This window comes from Triticum dicoccoides, chromosome 3A (genome assembly GCF_002162155.2).
Source record: "Triticum dicoccoides isolate Atlit2015 ecotype Zavitan chromosome 3A, WEW_v2.0, whole genome shotgun sequence".
Lineage (NCBI taxonomy): Eukaryota > Viridiplantae > Streptophyta > Magnoliopsida > Poales > Poaceae > Triticum > Triticum dicoccoides.
Genome location: NC_041384.1, coordinates 139148412 through 139164759, shown reverse-complemented (window position 1 = coordinate 139164759; position 16348 = coordinate 139148412).

Here is a 16348-nt window from a genome sequence, read left to right as displayed (position 1 = left end):
TACGACTATGGGTCCGCCTAGCATGGCGCAAAATAAGAAGGGCGTGGGGGAACAATGCTGCCCACGTCCAATCAACTGCCACGCGACGTCTAAGGCCGCAGGCTGTTAGGGCCCGCTGCGCTTCGCTCTTGCCCTTCCGCCTCCCTACACAACCAAGTCCGGGTGCGCCTTGGGCCCGGGGGCTACTGTCGGTGTTCTGGGAACGGGGGTCCCTAGACTTGCCTGCCTGCGGCCTGCGGCATGGCTCAAAGGGGGGCCCAGCACGGCCCACCTTCACCAACACAAACCCAAGACCCTCGCGAGGGGCCAAGCCTCGCGGGGCGGACGACGCAGAGCTTCCTCAGGCACGGCCTCGCCAGGCTGGCTCATGAGGAGGCGGAGAGATCAAGGAGGGGTACCTCACGAGGTGCCCATGACGCAAGCCATGACGACTCAGGGCACCAGGCGGGTGCCAGCCCGCGCAGCATCCTCCTTTCCTCTTTGGTGCAAAGGGGGCAAGCGCAGCCGCGGAGTACCGAGGCATCAGGCAAAGGTTGCCATTTCGGTGCAACGAGACCAAGACCAAGAGGACTACAAGACGGAGGTCACCGTGGAGCCCAAGACTGCGTCATCACCAGAGCTTTGCGTAGACGAAGACTACTTTTGTCAGGATAGCTGATACTTGCTGTCCCCCTTCAAATTAGCCCGCCATTGTTGGCTCCCTTCCCGCTTGATATTTGGGAAGAGGACCAGGGCCTCTATAAATAGGACCAGCCACCCACAGAGCAAGGGGGTCGTTCGGTCGGTTGGTTGAGAGAGAGAGAGAGAAAGGTGACTGAACTCCTCCCAGCAGTTCATCACCACAGCCAAGAACAGACCCTCGCGAGGCTGTTCTTCCTTGTATTGTTCATCATCATCAGCCCAAGAGGCAATCCACCACACCACACACTGGAGTAGGGTATTACACCACAACGGTGGCCCGAACCAGTATAAACCCTGTGTCTCTTGTGTTGTTCTTTCCATAGTTTTAGATCCTAGCATGGCGGAGGGGTGTAGGTAGGTAGGAGGCGAAATCTCCGCGTGCACCCCAGTGTTCAAACCTCAAGGGTCTGCCGGAACCCGAAATCCAACAGGGATTGCCATGCAATGGATGTACTAAGAGTAATAAGTGTATGAAAGCTCAAACTGAAACTAAGTGGGTGTGCATCCAACTTGCTTGCTCATGAAGACCTTGGGCGTTTTGAGGAAGCCCATCATCGGAATATACAAGCCAAGTTCTATAATGAAAATTCCCACTAGTATATGAAAGTGATAACTCAACAGTTTCTCTATATGGAGAACATGGTGCTACTCTGAAGCACAAGTGTGGTAAAAGGATAGTAACATTGCCCCTTCTCTCTTTTTTTGTTTTTTTTTCTTTTCTCTATTTTTGGTGGGCTTCTTTGGCCTCTTTTTTGGGCTTATTTGTCCTCTTTTATTTAATTTTAAAGTTCAGAGTCTCATCCGACTTGTGGGGGAATCATAGTCTCCATCATCCTTTCCTCACTGGGGCAATGCTCTAATAATGATGATCATCACACTTTTATTTACTTACAACTCAATATTACAACTCGATACTAGAACAAAGATATTACTCTATATGAATGCCTCCAACGGTGTACCGGGATGTGCAATGATCTAGCGTAGCAATGACATAAAAAAACGGACAAGCCATGAAAACATCATGCTAGCTATCTTACAATCATGCAAAGCAATATGACAATGAATGCTCAAGTCATGTATATGATGATGATGGAAGTTGCATGGCAATATATCTCGGAATGGCTATGGAAATGCCATGATAGGTAGGTATGGTGGCTATTTTGAGGATGGTATATGGTGGGTTTATGGTACCGGCGAAAGTTGCGCGATACTAGAGAGGCTAGCCATGATGGAAGGGTGAGAGTGCGTATAATCCATGGACTCAACATTAGTCATAAAGAACTCACATACTTATTGCAAAAGTCTATTAGCTATCGAAACAAAGTACTACGCACATGCTCCTAGGGGGATAGATTGGTAGGAAAAGACCATCGCTCGTCCCCGACCGCCACTCATAAGGAAGACAATCAATAAATAAATCATGCTCCGACTTCATCACATAACGGTTCACCATACATGCATGCTACGGGAATCACAACCCTCAACACAAGTATTTCTACTAATCCACAACTACCCACTAGCATGACTCTAATATCACCATCTTTATATCGCAAAACTATTGCAAGGAATCAAACATATCATATTCAGTGATCTACAAGTTTTATGTAGGATTTTATGATTAACCATGTGAATGACCAATTCCTGTCATCTCTCTAAATAGATATAAGTGAAGCAAGAGAGTTTAAATCTTTCGACAAAAGATATGCCCATGCTCTAACAAATCTAAGTGAAGCAAAAGAGCATTCTACAAATGGCGGTTTTCTATGTAAAGAGAAACAGGCAATCCAAACTTCAAATGATATAAGCGAAGCACATGAAGCATTCTATAAAGCCATACTCAAAAGATATAAGTGAAGTGCAATGAGCATTCTATAAATCAACCAAGGACTATCTCATACGAGCATGGTGCATAAAAGAAAAATAAAAACTAAATGCAAAAGACGCTCCAAGATCTACACATATCACATGAATGAAACGAATCCGAAAACATACGGATACTTGTTGAAGAAAGAGGGGATGCCTTCGGGGCATCCCCAAGCTTAGATGCTTGAGTCTCCTTGAATATTTACTTTGGGTGCCTCGGGCATCCCCAAGCTTGAGCTCTTGCCTCTCTTCCTTCTTCTCACATCGAGACCTTCTCGATCATCGAACACTTCATCCACACAAAACTTCAACAGAAAACTCGGTAAGATCCGTTAGTATAATAAAACAAATCACTACTCTATGTACTGTTGCAAACCAATTTATATTTTGTTTTTGCATTATGTCTACTGTAATATAACTTTTTCATGGCTTAATCCACTGATAGGAATTGATAGTTTCATCAAAACAAGCAAGCTATGCATCAAAAACAAAATCTGTCTAAAATAGAATAGTCTACAATAATCAGAACATTCACCACACTTCTGGTACTTGAAAAATTCTGCCCAAATTAGTAAAAATAAAAAACTTGTATAGAAAGATACGGCAAAAAGAATCAGAACCATTTGACGTCCCAGTAAAAAATGTAAAATTGCGCACTACAACCAAAGTGTCTGTCCTGCACCGTACAAACCAACAAGCAAAGTAAACATCCTAAAGGCAAATCTTGGCACATTATTTTTATTTTTAAACTTTACAAAAGCACACAAAAGAAATAAATGACTCTCTAAAACTTCCGGGTTGTCTCCCTGGCAGCGCTTTCTTTAAAGCCATTAAGCTAGGCATATAGTGCTCAAGTAATGGATCCACCCGGATCCCAAGGTATATCAAAGCCAATTCGAATCAACAATGATTTGTAATTTAGTAGTGAGCACAAAGTAACATATATCATACAACGGTGAAGTCTAACTCTCTTCCTATGCATCGGCATGTCATAAAAGAAAAATTCATGCATGCATAGTAAAGGCCAATGCATAGTATAAACAGTTTCTTGCAATTTTATCGTGTTGGAAACATAAAGAGGCGGAGATGTAGTTCCTCTCTCATAATAATTGCAAGTAGGAGCAGCAAGCACATGCATATTATATTTATCAAAATCATCATGTGTAATAGTAAAAGGCAACCCATCAATATAAACCTTAATAAGCACAAACTTCTCTGATATAGTGTAGTTTGGAGAATTCAAAAAGATAATAGGACTATCATGTGTGGGTGCAATAGCAACAATTTCATGTTTAACATAAGGAACTATAGCAAGTTCATCTCCATAAGCATCATTCATATTCGCATCATGGCCACAATCATAGCAAGCATCATCAAAAAGGGATATTTCAAGAGAATCAACGGGATCATAACAATCATCATAGCATTCATCGTTCGGTAAGCACGAAGGGAAATTAAACAATGTATGAGTTGAAGAGTTACTCTCATTAGAAGGTGGGCATGGGTAGCTAATCCGCTCTTCCTCCTTTTGTTCTTCGCTCTCCTCATCATCTTTTTCATCCAATGAGCTTTCATCAATTTCTTCTTCCATAGATTCCTGCAAAATATTAGTCTCTTCTGGGACAGCGGAGACTTTCTCAATAAACGCATCAATATCGGAATTGTATTCATAATTCTCATAACAATATTTAAGGATAGCTAAACTTTCAGGTCTGTAGACAGCATCATAAAGATTTTCATATTCGTTGACATAGATTCAATTTCACAAGCACCCATAAAAGCAAAAAATTCTTCAATTTGTTGAACATCATAGTAATTATAAACACCCTTAGCATACGAAGATATGATTCCATTATCACTAAACTCACATTGATAGGCAAGGTGTTTCTTAGGGTTTTCAGAACAACAAGTAAAATCATATATTCCACATAAATTCCAAGCATAGCATTGCAAACGATGAATTTGACCCAGTAAAAGTTTCCCTTTTTCAGATATACGGTGTCGCACATAACAATCATGCTCATCTAAAGATTTACCTCAACTAAGCTAGTTGGGGTTTCAGCCCGATCACATAGGGATCGAAGATGATCCAAGTAAAAAGCTTCAGTAGTGTGATAGATTTTGAGTGGTTCTTCAACCACTAGTTTTTTTTGGTATTTTGCGTTTCCAACCCATGACTATAGATAGAAAACAAGAGCACAAAATAAAAACTACTTAGTGATAAAGCAAACAAGCACACACGAGAATATTCACCCCATGCTATTGCTCCCCGACAACGGCGCCAGAAAAAGGTCTTGATAACCCACAAGTATAGGGGATCGCAACAGTTTTCGATAAGTAAGAGTGTCGAACCCAACGAGGATCTAAAGGTAGAACAAATATTCCCTCAAGTTCTATCGACCACCGATACAACTCTACGCACGCTTGACGTTTGCTTTCCCTTGAACAAGTATGAAACTAGAAGTACTTTGTAGGTGTTGTTGGATAGGTTTGCAAGATAATAAAGAGCAAGTAAATAAAAAGTAGGTGCTGTTTAGATAAAGACACAACTAAGTTAGTTTTAGTAAAGAACTTTTTGTTACGAGAAAGTTACTTGTCCCTAGGAAATCGATTATTAGATCGGTAATCATTATTGCAATTTTATATGAGGCAGAGGCATAAGCTAACATAGTTTCTCTACATGGATCATATGCACTTATGATTGGAACTCTAGCAAGCATCCGCAACTACTAAATATCATTAAGGTAAAACCCAACCATAGCATTAAAGTATCAAGTCCTATTTATCCCATACGCAAACAACCTACTTACTCGGGTCTATGCTTCTATCACTCATGGCACCCACCATAAGAAAATCATGAACATATTGCAAACCCTACAGTGGGAATCCCTCACGCTTGTGCGACACGGAGAGCACCATAGGACAGCACCAATAACAAAACATGCTACTCAAACCAATCACGATCATCAATTAACCCATAGGACAAAACAGATCTACTCAAACATCATAGGATAGCCATACATCACTGGGAAATAATATATAGCATTGAACACCATGTTTAAGTAGAGATTATAGCGGGTAAGAGAGAGGTTACACTGCTGCATAGAGGGGGGAAGAGTTGGTGATGATGGCCATGAAGTTGTTGATGAAGATTGTGGTGATGATGATGGCCCCCGGTGGCACTCCGGTGCCACCGGAAGCGAGGGGGAGAGAGCCCCCCTCCTTCTTCTTCTTCCTTGACCTCCTCCCTAGATGGGAGAAGGGTTTCCCCTCTGGTCCATGGCCTCCATGGCATGGGAGGGGCGAGAGCCCCTCCGAGATTGGATCTGTCTCTCTGTCTCTCTCTGTTTCTGCATTCCTAGATTCTATCCTTTCACCGTTTCTTATATTCCCGGAGATCCGTAACTCTGATTGGGCTGAAATTTTAACACGATCTCTATCTGGGTATTAGCTTTCTTGCGGAGAAATAAGGGAATCAACCGCCTTACGGGGTGGCCACGAGGGCCCAGGGCGCGCTTGACCCCCTAGGGCGCGCCCCCTGCCTTGTGGCCCCCTCAGGCATCGTCTCGCGTGGATTTTTCTTCCCGAAAATCTCATATATTCCAAAAAAAAAATCTCCGTCAGTTTTTATCCCGTTTGGACTCCGTTTGATATGGATATTCTGTGAAACAAGAAACGTGCAACAAACATGAACTAACACTGGGCACTGGATCAATATGTTAGTCCGAAAAATAGTATAAAAAGTTGCCAAAATTATATGAAAGTTGCAGAATATTGGCATAGAACAATAAAAAAATTATAGATACGATGGACACGTGTCAGGGCCCGAACCTGTGTAAAGCTTCGTCTCCCTTGTCTCCTGTTACCATCAACCTTAGACGCACAGTTCGGGACCTCCTACCCGAGATCCGCCGGTTTTGACACCGACATTGGTGCTTTCATTGAGAATTCCACTGTGCTGTCGTCGCAGAGGTTGATGGATCGACTTATCGTCAAGGAAAATATTACCTCCGGAAGTACTCTGGCCTCGGGCCAAACCCTCCGGCTGAGCGATTATACCATGATCGCCCGCTCAGCCTCTGAGCCAGTGAGGATGACCTCTCAAGTCATCAAAAAATGCATCTGCGTTGATTCTGAATATGCCAAACGGATGGATCCGACGGATTTATCGTCTTTGAACGAACTCCTAGATCACATTACTGCCTTGGGAGTCGCTACAGACTACGATCGGATTGGGCTTAAACCCGACCAGAGAGAGATTAATTCTCCACTGATCACCCACCAAATAGTGGTAGTCGAGGAGCAAGATAACCCTTCCTCTACATTGAGGATGAATTATGTTCGGATCTCCGACCTCGAGGAGCCGGACACCAATAGGCAGAAGGACACGCCTTGCCCTCCGAACTTAGAGTCGGACGGTAGGCTTCAAAAATCAGAAGACACTCCGGAGCCCGGACTGTTCAGTCTGGCCACAGACTCCGGATCATCGTTCGGGTCAGGGTTCAGATCCAATTCCACCCACCCAACCAGACATAAGTGCTCTCACGAGCACAAAACAACAGTCTCGAGAAACAGTCCACCACTTCTGGGCCAGATTTCTCCTTGTCAAGGACAAGGTCAAGGATTGCTGCGACGAGGACGTGATATCAGCGTTCCGCAATAATTGCACAAACGAAGGACTCCTCAACGCCATTAATCGCTGCCGCATACTACACTTCGCCAACTTGGCAACTATTGTACAAAAGTACAACGCAATTGAGAGCGCCTAGAGAAATCACACAGTTTGGGAGCTATCGGCCCCAACTCAACCACTAGTCCAGGCAAAAAGGGTGCACCCTTGTAACGCGCCTAGACCAATAGCCAAGAAATACAAAACCATTACGCGGTGCGGAACCGTTCTGGAGGGATGGATTGATGGCCCCTGCAAAATACACACCACACCGGACACTATACCAACCCACAACCTTAGAGCATGTTGTATACTCTGGTAGGTAGCCAAAAACGGTGAGGACATCCTCACCAAGGACATCCCGGAGCAACACCCTCCAGAAGACGACAAACCCAGAGTACTGACAGTCTTTGAGACATTAACTTCAAACAATAGGCACAAAAGGGCACTCCACAAACTCGCTGAAGTCTGCCAGATCGCAACAATAAACCCATGGAACAACATACCGATAACCTTTAATGCTGGTGACGAACCAAAACACAGGACAGTCCGAGCACCAGCTGCCTTGGTCCTTAGCCCAAATGTGGATGGCTTTTGGCTCACCAAGGTTCTCATGGACGGCGGTAGCAGAATAAACCTCATTTATGAGGATACAATACGAAAGATGGAAATAGATAGGAGCCGCATTGAGCAAAACAGCACGACCTTCCGAGGAATCATTCCTAGTCGGGAGGCACGCTGTGCGGGAAAAATCACACTCAACGTGGTATTCGGCACGTCGGAGAACTATCGGTCCGACGAAATAACTTTCCAGGTGCCCCCCTTCAACAACGGATATCACACCCTCTTGGGGCGAGATGCATTCACGCGCTTTCACGCAATACCCCATTATGGGTACATGAAGCTTAAGATGCCCAGGCCCAACGACATAATCACTCTAGTTAGTGATCCGGACATAGCACTCCGCGCCGAGAATAAAACCGTGTCCCTGGCCCTTGAGGCATTATTTGAAGCCCTCACGGCCGAAGAATTAACCGTGCTGCGCTCCATGGTGGACAGAGACGATGTGGTCCTAGACAAACGACCCAAATCCACCTCATTCAAGCCAGCAGAAGAAAAAGTCAAATTCCAAGTCCACCCAACGGACCCCAAGAAGACAGCATGCATAGGAGCACAACTAGACCCAACGGTTGACGCCGCTCTACGAGAGTTCCTACGCGAGAATTGGGATATATTCGCCTGGCACCCTTCTGACATGCCTGGAATCCCACGCGAGTTGGCCGAACACAGCCTCAATATATTGAAGGGACACAAACCGGTCAAGCAAACACTGTGGCGCTTCTCCGAACCCAAACGCCTAGCTATGGGGGAAGAGCTTGCCAAGATAATCGAGGCATGATTCATTAGAGAAATAAAACATCCGGACTGGCTGGCAAATTTGGTGATGGTACCAAAGAAGGACAAATCCTGGCGCCTGTGTGTCGATTTTAAAGACCTCAACGAGGCATGCCCTAAGGATCCCTTCCCCCTCCCCCGCATCGATCAAATCATTGACGCCACCGCAAGACATGACTCATTGTGTTTTCTTGACGCATATTCCGGATACCATCAAATCAAAATGAAGGAATCCGATCAAGCTGCAACATCATTCATCATCCCCATATGGGCAATTTTGCTTCAACACTATGCCCTTCGGGCTCAAAAACGCCGGCGCCACATACCAACGCATGATTCAAACATGCTTGGAGAAAAAGATCGGCAAGACAGTTGAAGCTTACATGGACGACATCATCATCAAAACTAGGCACGTCGAAACACTAATAGGCGATTTACGTCTCACATTTGACAACCTCCACGGGTATGACATTAAGCTCAATCCGGAGATGTGCGTTTTCGGCGTCCCTGCTGGAAAACTACTAGGATTTATCGTTTCCAATAGAGGAATTGAAGAAAACCCAACCAAAATCCAGGCTTTGTCACAATTGGCTAAGCCAACAGACCTTAAACAAGTTCAAAAGCTCGTGGGTTGCATCGCAGCTCTAAGCCGCTTTATCTCCAGATTCGTAGAAAAGGCACTGCCACTCTATCGCCTTCTACGGTGAACCGACCACTTCGAGTGGACGGATGCGGCAACAGCCGGACTGGAGGAAATAAAAACCCTTCTTGCGAGCAATCCAATCCTGGCCGCACCAAACGCCGGTGAACCGATGTTATTATATATATTGGCAAGACATCAGGTGGTGAGCGCCGTACTCGTCATTGAACGAGAACAGGACGGACATAAATTCCCTCTTTAGAAGCCAGTATACTATGTATCTACTATCCTTACACCATGCAAATCCCGGTACCCTCATTATCAAAAGATAGCATACGCAGTCTTCATGGCATCCCGAAAGCTCCGTCACTACTTCCAGGAGTGTTCGATCACGGTGGCCTCCGAAGTAGCACTCAATGACATTATAAACAACCGCGATGCCACAGGCCGGATTGTCAAATGGGCCATCGAGCTCCTCCCATTTGACATTACATATAAGCCACGTCGAGCTATCAAATCCCAAGTATTGGCCAACTTCATCGCCGGATGGATAGAGGCTGAACTCCCTAAAGAGTATGGCACATACTCCAATTGGGTCATATATTTCGACGGCTCCAAAATGCTGGCTGGGTTAGGAGCGGGCGTCGTTTTAACATCCCCTACTGGAGACGTCATCCAGTACGTTCTCCAAATACTATACACAGACTCCAATAACGTAGCCGAATACAAGGCCTTATTGCATGGTCTCCGGATGGCTGTCTCCATGGGCATACAACTCCTAGAAGTACGCGGGGACTCAAACCTTGCAATATCTCAAATAAATGGAGATTTCGACACCAAAGATCCGAAGATGGCAGCGTACCGTAACGCAGTCATAAAAATGTCGGCCCGGTTCGAAGGGCTCGAGTTCCATCATGTGGCTCGAGAAAGTAATCAAGCGGTGGATGTTCTTGCTCGTATTGGCGCTAATCGCAACACCATCCCACCTAATATTTTCCAGGAAAGGCTCTTTAAGCCATCCGTGGTGTGGCAGGGGGAAAATGGCAATACTAGTCCGGATCCAAACATAACCCCAGATCCCGGTAACACCAACGTCGTCGGGGGCTCAGCCACTGAAATAACACCGTCGGCGCATCTCATCATGGCAGTCATTGCCCCATGGACCGAACCCTTCCTGGCCTACCTTAACAGGAAAGAGCTTCCTGTGGACCACAATGAGGCCCACTGCATTCTCCGGCGTTCAAAGGCGTAGACGGTTCATGATGGAGATCTCTATAAGAAAAGCGCCACCGGAGTCCTTCAATGATGTATATCCGAGGAAGAGGGGCGGTATCTCTTGGCTGAAATTCATGCTGGACTCGGTGGTCACCACGCCGCAGCTCAGGCCCTTGTCAGCAAGGCCTTCTGTACAGGGTTTTATTGGCTGACGGCTCGAGCAGATGCATAGGACCTTGTCCAACGTTGCGTCGGATGCCTACTCTTTGCCAATCAAAGCCATATGCCCCCCATTGCCTTACAAACAATCCCCATCACTTGGCCTTTTGTGGTCTGGGGACTCGATATGGTCGGAAGGAGGAAGCCATAAGAGAAAGTATCTGCTGGTCATGGTGGATAAATTCACTAAGTGGATGGAGGCCAAACCAGTTAAAACGTCCGAAGCGAGGCTAGTAATAGATTTCATATCCGATGTGGTACACCGTTACGGTGTCCCGCACAATATAATCACCGATAATGGCTCCAATTTTATAGCCGATGAGGTGAAAACCTGGTGCGCTAATCTAGACATTAAGGTCGATTATGCCTCTATCTATCACCCGCAAACAAACGGTCAAGTCGAACGGGCTAATAGTCTTATTATGAGAGGCATCAAACCCAGACTAGTGCGGTCTTTTAAGGAATCAGATAAGCACTGGGTGGAGGAACTTGACTCCGTACTCTGGGGGTGTGGACCACGCCCAACCGCTCCACTAGATATACACCCTTCTTCATGGTGTACGGTGCGGAAGCAGTGTTACCCTGCAATATTATTCATGACTCACCTCGAGTGCGTATGTACGAAGAGAGAGAGAGAGGCCGAGCTTGATCGGCAGGCCAACTTAGATGCCTTGGAGGAGGAGCGCGATGTCACCAAAGCACGTTCCACATTTTATCAACAGCATGCTCGCAGGTATCAAAGCATAGAAGTGCGGGCCAAGACGTATAACGCTGGTGAACTCGTTCTACGCTTACCGGAGAAGAAAAAGGACAAACTCAAGCCCAAGTGGGAGGGTCCCTTCATCATTGACGAAGTTCTCACCGGAGGATCGTGCCGCCTATGTGATACGTCAGATAATCACCTGGAGCCGAACCGCTGGAATGCGGCCAGACTACGACGATTTTATGCCTAACGCCGAACTCTGTGTTCACTTCCTCCCTCGTGTTATTACCATTATTTATTTTTCTCTCTTTTCGTCTTTTACCTTTTTTCATTTTCTCTTTAGCCTTATGGATTTAGTGCTGCTAGACCATCCCTACCTGACGTGTACATCTCTAAATATGTACGTTCATTGTACCTGGGGGCTTCTCATACAGAAGCTTGCGACTATTCTTCGAGCATCAAGCTCATCACATATGCGTTCCTTTTTTTCCATATGTACCTTTTCTTCACCACTATATGTATCGATATGACTTAAGGTTTGGCCAAGCTGGGTTGCCTGGCTCCTGTTCTTATGCACTACGTTCCCATTAGTTCGGCTAGGGCATAAAGGGAGCACCTCTGTGATTGTTACTGTCGGGTCATCCAGATGTGTACCTCAGACTGGGTTAAGCCGAAAGCTAGCGTTCTTAAGGGAATATTCGGTCGGCAAATTAAAGGTGTTTCCGCATTCACTCCATTGTGAACCCAAGATGTTACTTACTCTACGATTTTATCAATCACAGTTCGTACATGCACATTAACATGCATGCACACCCAGGGAAAGGAACCCTTAACGGAACTATTCTCTGTGGAAGATGTTTCTTACATAATGTAATATAGCATAACTAGCCGGCTACACATTGTCTGTTTGAGCAATTATGACCCCTACGCCTGGTTTCCACGCATACCCCGGTATATTCTACCGCTACGGTATTCAGAACACTTTGAACCTTCGGGTCAACAGGTTGAAGCGAAAAGGTCGGTGATGAAAATTGTCTTTATTATCCAGCTAGAAGGAAAGTACATAGTCGCTTATGACTCAAACACTTCCTCCTCTATACCGTCCAAAAGGCAGTCTAATTTACAATCCTGTTGGGAATATTTGGCGGCCACCTCTACTTGGTCATATACTAAACTAACGGGAATTTCTTCCCCATTCGACCCTAGCGGTCCGACATGAGCCATGTGATTAGGATCCAGCTTGCTATATCGCGTCTTGACCATGGCCCAGGCCTCTTGCGCACCCTCTCGGCAGGCTGATATCTTCCACAGCCGGACACGCCACCGCGCTCCCTTGAACCGCTCTACCAGCTTCTCCATGCTTCCCTGGAGGGGAGTCGTATGGCCATAAGGCCTTGGCTACACTCCGCATCGCCTGCCGAGCTTGCTCGTGCAACTGCGACAGCCCATGCAGAAGATCGCTTGATGATCCGGACACCTCCTCTTCGGGGTGGTTCGTCAATACACCTGCAATTACAACTATATCAGCTATCGTTACCTCCAAATTGTTATAAGATAAAAGTGGCCATGTACTAAATATGCCGCCTCGGAGCTTCTTGTTCTCCTTCACAGAATCCGCTAGCTGAGCTCGCACATCTTTCAGTTCTTCGCCCAGTTTGGGGTTCGAATCCTGGAGTTTCTTTTTCTCCTCAATGATTTTTGTCAATACACGCTCGCCCGCTGCTAGTAGCTCTTTGGCTCCGTGTTCTTCGCTTCAAGTGGCGTCCAGCTGCTCCCATACTTGGTCTAACGACCGAACACACAAATAAGAACCCAGATTCACACTATCAGTGTACCATTATGAATTTTCGATAGAGGGAAATATTATCGGGAGATGCCTTGTATTTCTCCAGTTCGGCATTGGCAGCAAGCAGCTGACACTGACACTTTTCTAGTTCCTGAGCTAGCTGGGTGTTCTTCTCCATAAGCACCTGGTTGTACATTCATCATTAAATCAGTTGTTTCAACTCCTTTAAGTCTTGGGGGCTACTGGCATATGGTTATCATAGTCAGACAAAACAAATTTACCTGCACATCTTTCAAATGTTGCTTTGTGGCCCTGTTAATTTCATCTCGAGCAGCTCGGATGTATGTATCGGCCAAGCTGAATGCGTTAAATGACTCTTCTGAAAAGCCAGGGTCTTGTAAAATGGCCCGGCAGCGCCGATGATTCATGGCACTCTCCACTTCTGAGTTGGTGAGGGATACATCGTCCGAGTCCTCAGCTAGAGGACAGTCCAGCATCACCCCCGCATCAGCCCCCGTCTTCTCGGCAGGATTTGAATCCTGGCTGCGAGAAGTACGGCTGCTCGAACCTCTGGATATAGTCCGGCGCACCTTTCTCCTGACACATGGAAAACGGGAAGGTCACGGTTGGACGTGACTACTTAGGTGCATGTTGGCGAATTCATACCTCTTCGATGAAGGTACGACCGTGTCTTAGTTTGCTTTCCTATTGGAAGATTCACTCGGAGTAGGTGACGCCCTCTTCGGAGGTACCCTTGGAGCGGTACGTCGCGCCGAACCCTTCCCCTTTTGAGCACAGGATAGTGCGGTGGGTAAGTAGGAAGGAGAGATTTCTTTTGAATAAGGTGTCTTCGGATCACTTATGTGTGAATCTGGAAGGAGGGCGGGGTAATCGGCGATAATAGGTACATATGTACCGTCGTAGCTCATCTGATAGAACGTTCCCTCCTCAAGCTCCACGAATATGTCCGGGTCTTCTTCATATCCGGGGTCAAGATCCCGGTTGTGATTCTTCGGCTGAGGGGCAGGGTCATGGATCCCCTCGATAGCCTTGCGCCATTCCTATTATGAGCAGATAAGATGCTGCCTGTGAATGAATGATCCAAAGACAAGATAAATTAAGTGAAACCGAACCTTACCCAGCTGGGAGGATTGTACATCGAAAGTCCGTCACGATGTTGGAGACGACTGAACTCCTCTTTCTCTCCTTTATACAGCTCGACCAGGATCTTGGCTACAGCGGCGGGGGTCTTCGGGCTTTTTCGGCCATAATGTGAGGCGCCGTCTTCTCCATTATAGTGCCACATGGGCAGTCCTCGGTATTGGAGTGGCTGGACCCCCCGCGTTATGGAAATTGCCATCACTTCGACTATTGAAAATCCGGACTGGGAAAGCATTTTAATCTTGCCTAGTAGCAAGCTGATTTCCGCGCTATCCTCTTCCTCGAGGCTCCGAGGATGCCAGCTATGGCGCTTCTTCAGCGGGGAATTTGAAAACTTGGGGAGGCCTATGCGGACGGGGTTGGGTAGAGCGACGTCATCAATGTAGAACCATTCGGAAGACCAGTCTTCGAGAGCGTTCTTCGGCGTGCAGGACAGATATCCGGTCCCAGCAATGCGCCACACTTCGGCTCCTCCCACATCAAAGATTAATCCACCTTGATTGCGAGGGACGAGGCAGAATAGTCTTCTCCATAAATCAAAATGGGCCTCGCAACCCAGGAATAGTTCGCATAGGGCGACATAACCCGCAATGTGGAGGATGGAGCCGGGGGTAAAATTGTGTAGCTGGAGGCCGTAGTACTCCAGCAGCCATCGGAGGAATGGGTGAATTGGAAACCCCACTCCCCTCAGCAGATAGGGGACGAAGCATACCCATTCTCCCACAGACGGATTGGGAGAATCCTCTGCCTGGGTTTTGCCGTTGAAGGAGGCCAACCCTGCTCGAGCAGGGCCAGATCTGGTGGAGGGAGAAATCTTTGCGTTTGCAGCTTTGCCAATTGGATATGGGGCACAGAGTACCTCTCCCACTCGCTTCTCTTTAGGTTGGAACGGGAAGAGGAGCTGGGGTTGTTGGCCATGTTGGAATGGTCCTGCCTGGCGATCTCTGAGGATTTTCTCCGCTTGGTGCCAAAGGGATCTGAGATCCAATCTCTTTAAATAGATACTCTTCCTTACCGGGCTGGGGTGTTATTTGCAAAAAAATACCCTGACTATCCATATTCGCTCGACACATGGAAAACGAGAACATTAAGCGTGCAGAAGCCGAGAGGAGACACGGAATCTATGTACGAATACACTACTTAAGGGAGGAACCCGCCTTGCAATACCGAAGATAATACTTGTGCTGAACACCTCGCTATTCAAGACTGGTTCGGGGGCTACTGAGGGAGTCCTGGACTAAGGGGTCCTCGGACGTCCGGCTTGTTATCTACTGGCTGGACTAATGGGCTCTGATGATATGATGACCGAAGACGGTGCCCGTGTCTGGATGGGATTCTCCTTGGCATGGAAGGCAAGCTTGGCGAACAACTATGAAGATTCCATATTATGTAACAGACTCTATGTAACACTAGATCCCCCTTGATGTCTATATAAACCGGAGGACTTAGTCCGGATAGGGGTTACTCAATACCTTAGTCATACAGGCTAGACTCACTACAAAAAAATGACACATCCGTGACATTTTGGGCCAGACGAAATTTTTTTGTGTCATACATATGACACTTCTATGACGATAATTGTGACAAAACCCGGTATCATCATAGATGTGGTGGGCTCCTACTTCCATGACAAAAAGTCATGATAGAAAATGGGCTTTTCGTCCTGGGCGAGCCAGAGACGCAGCTGCATGACATTCTTTGGGCCGTCCATGATGGAAAAAACCGTGGTAGAAGCGAGAGGGAGGAAAATTTTGGGGAGTTCCCGGTTACGATGGGAGGTCGGGGGCCGAGCGTTGCACGTTTCTCTCGTACACGTACGCGCGTGTGTGCGAGGCGTTGGCTCTAACTGAACCCGAGCAAGGCGTTGGGCTCTAACTGAACCCGAGCGATTGCACTGCAGGCTACGCGTTACTGAACCCGAGTGATCGATCGATGGCTGTTAACTGAACCCGATCGAGCGATTCCTTGGCTACTGCTGTTAACTGAAGCCGATCGATGGGATGAACAGTGAGCGTT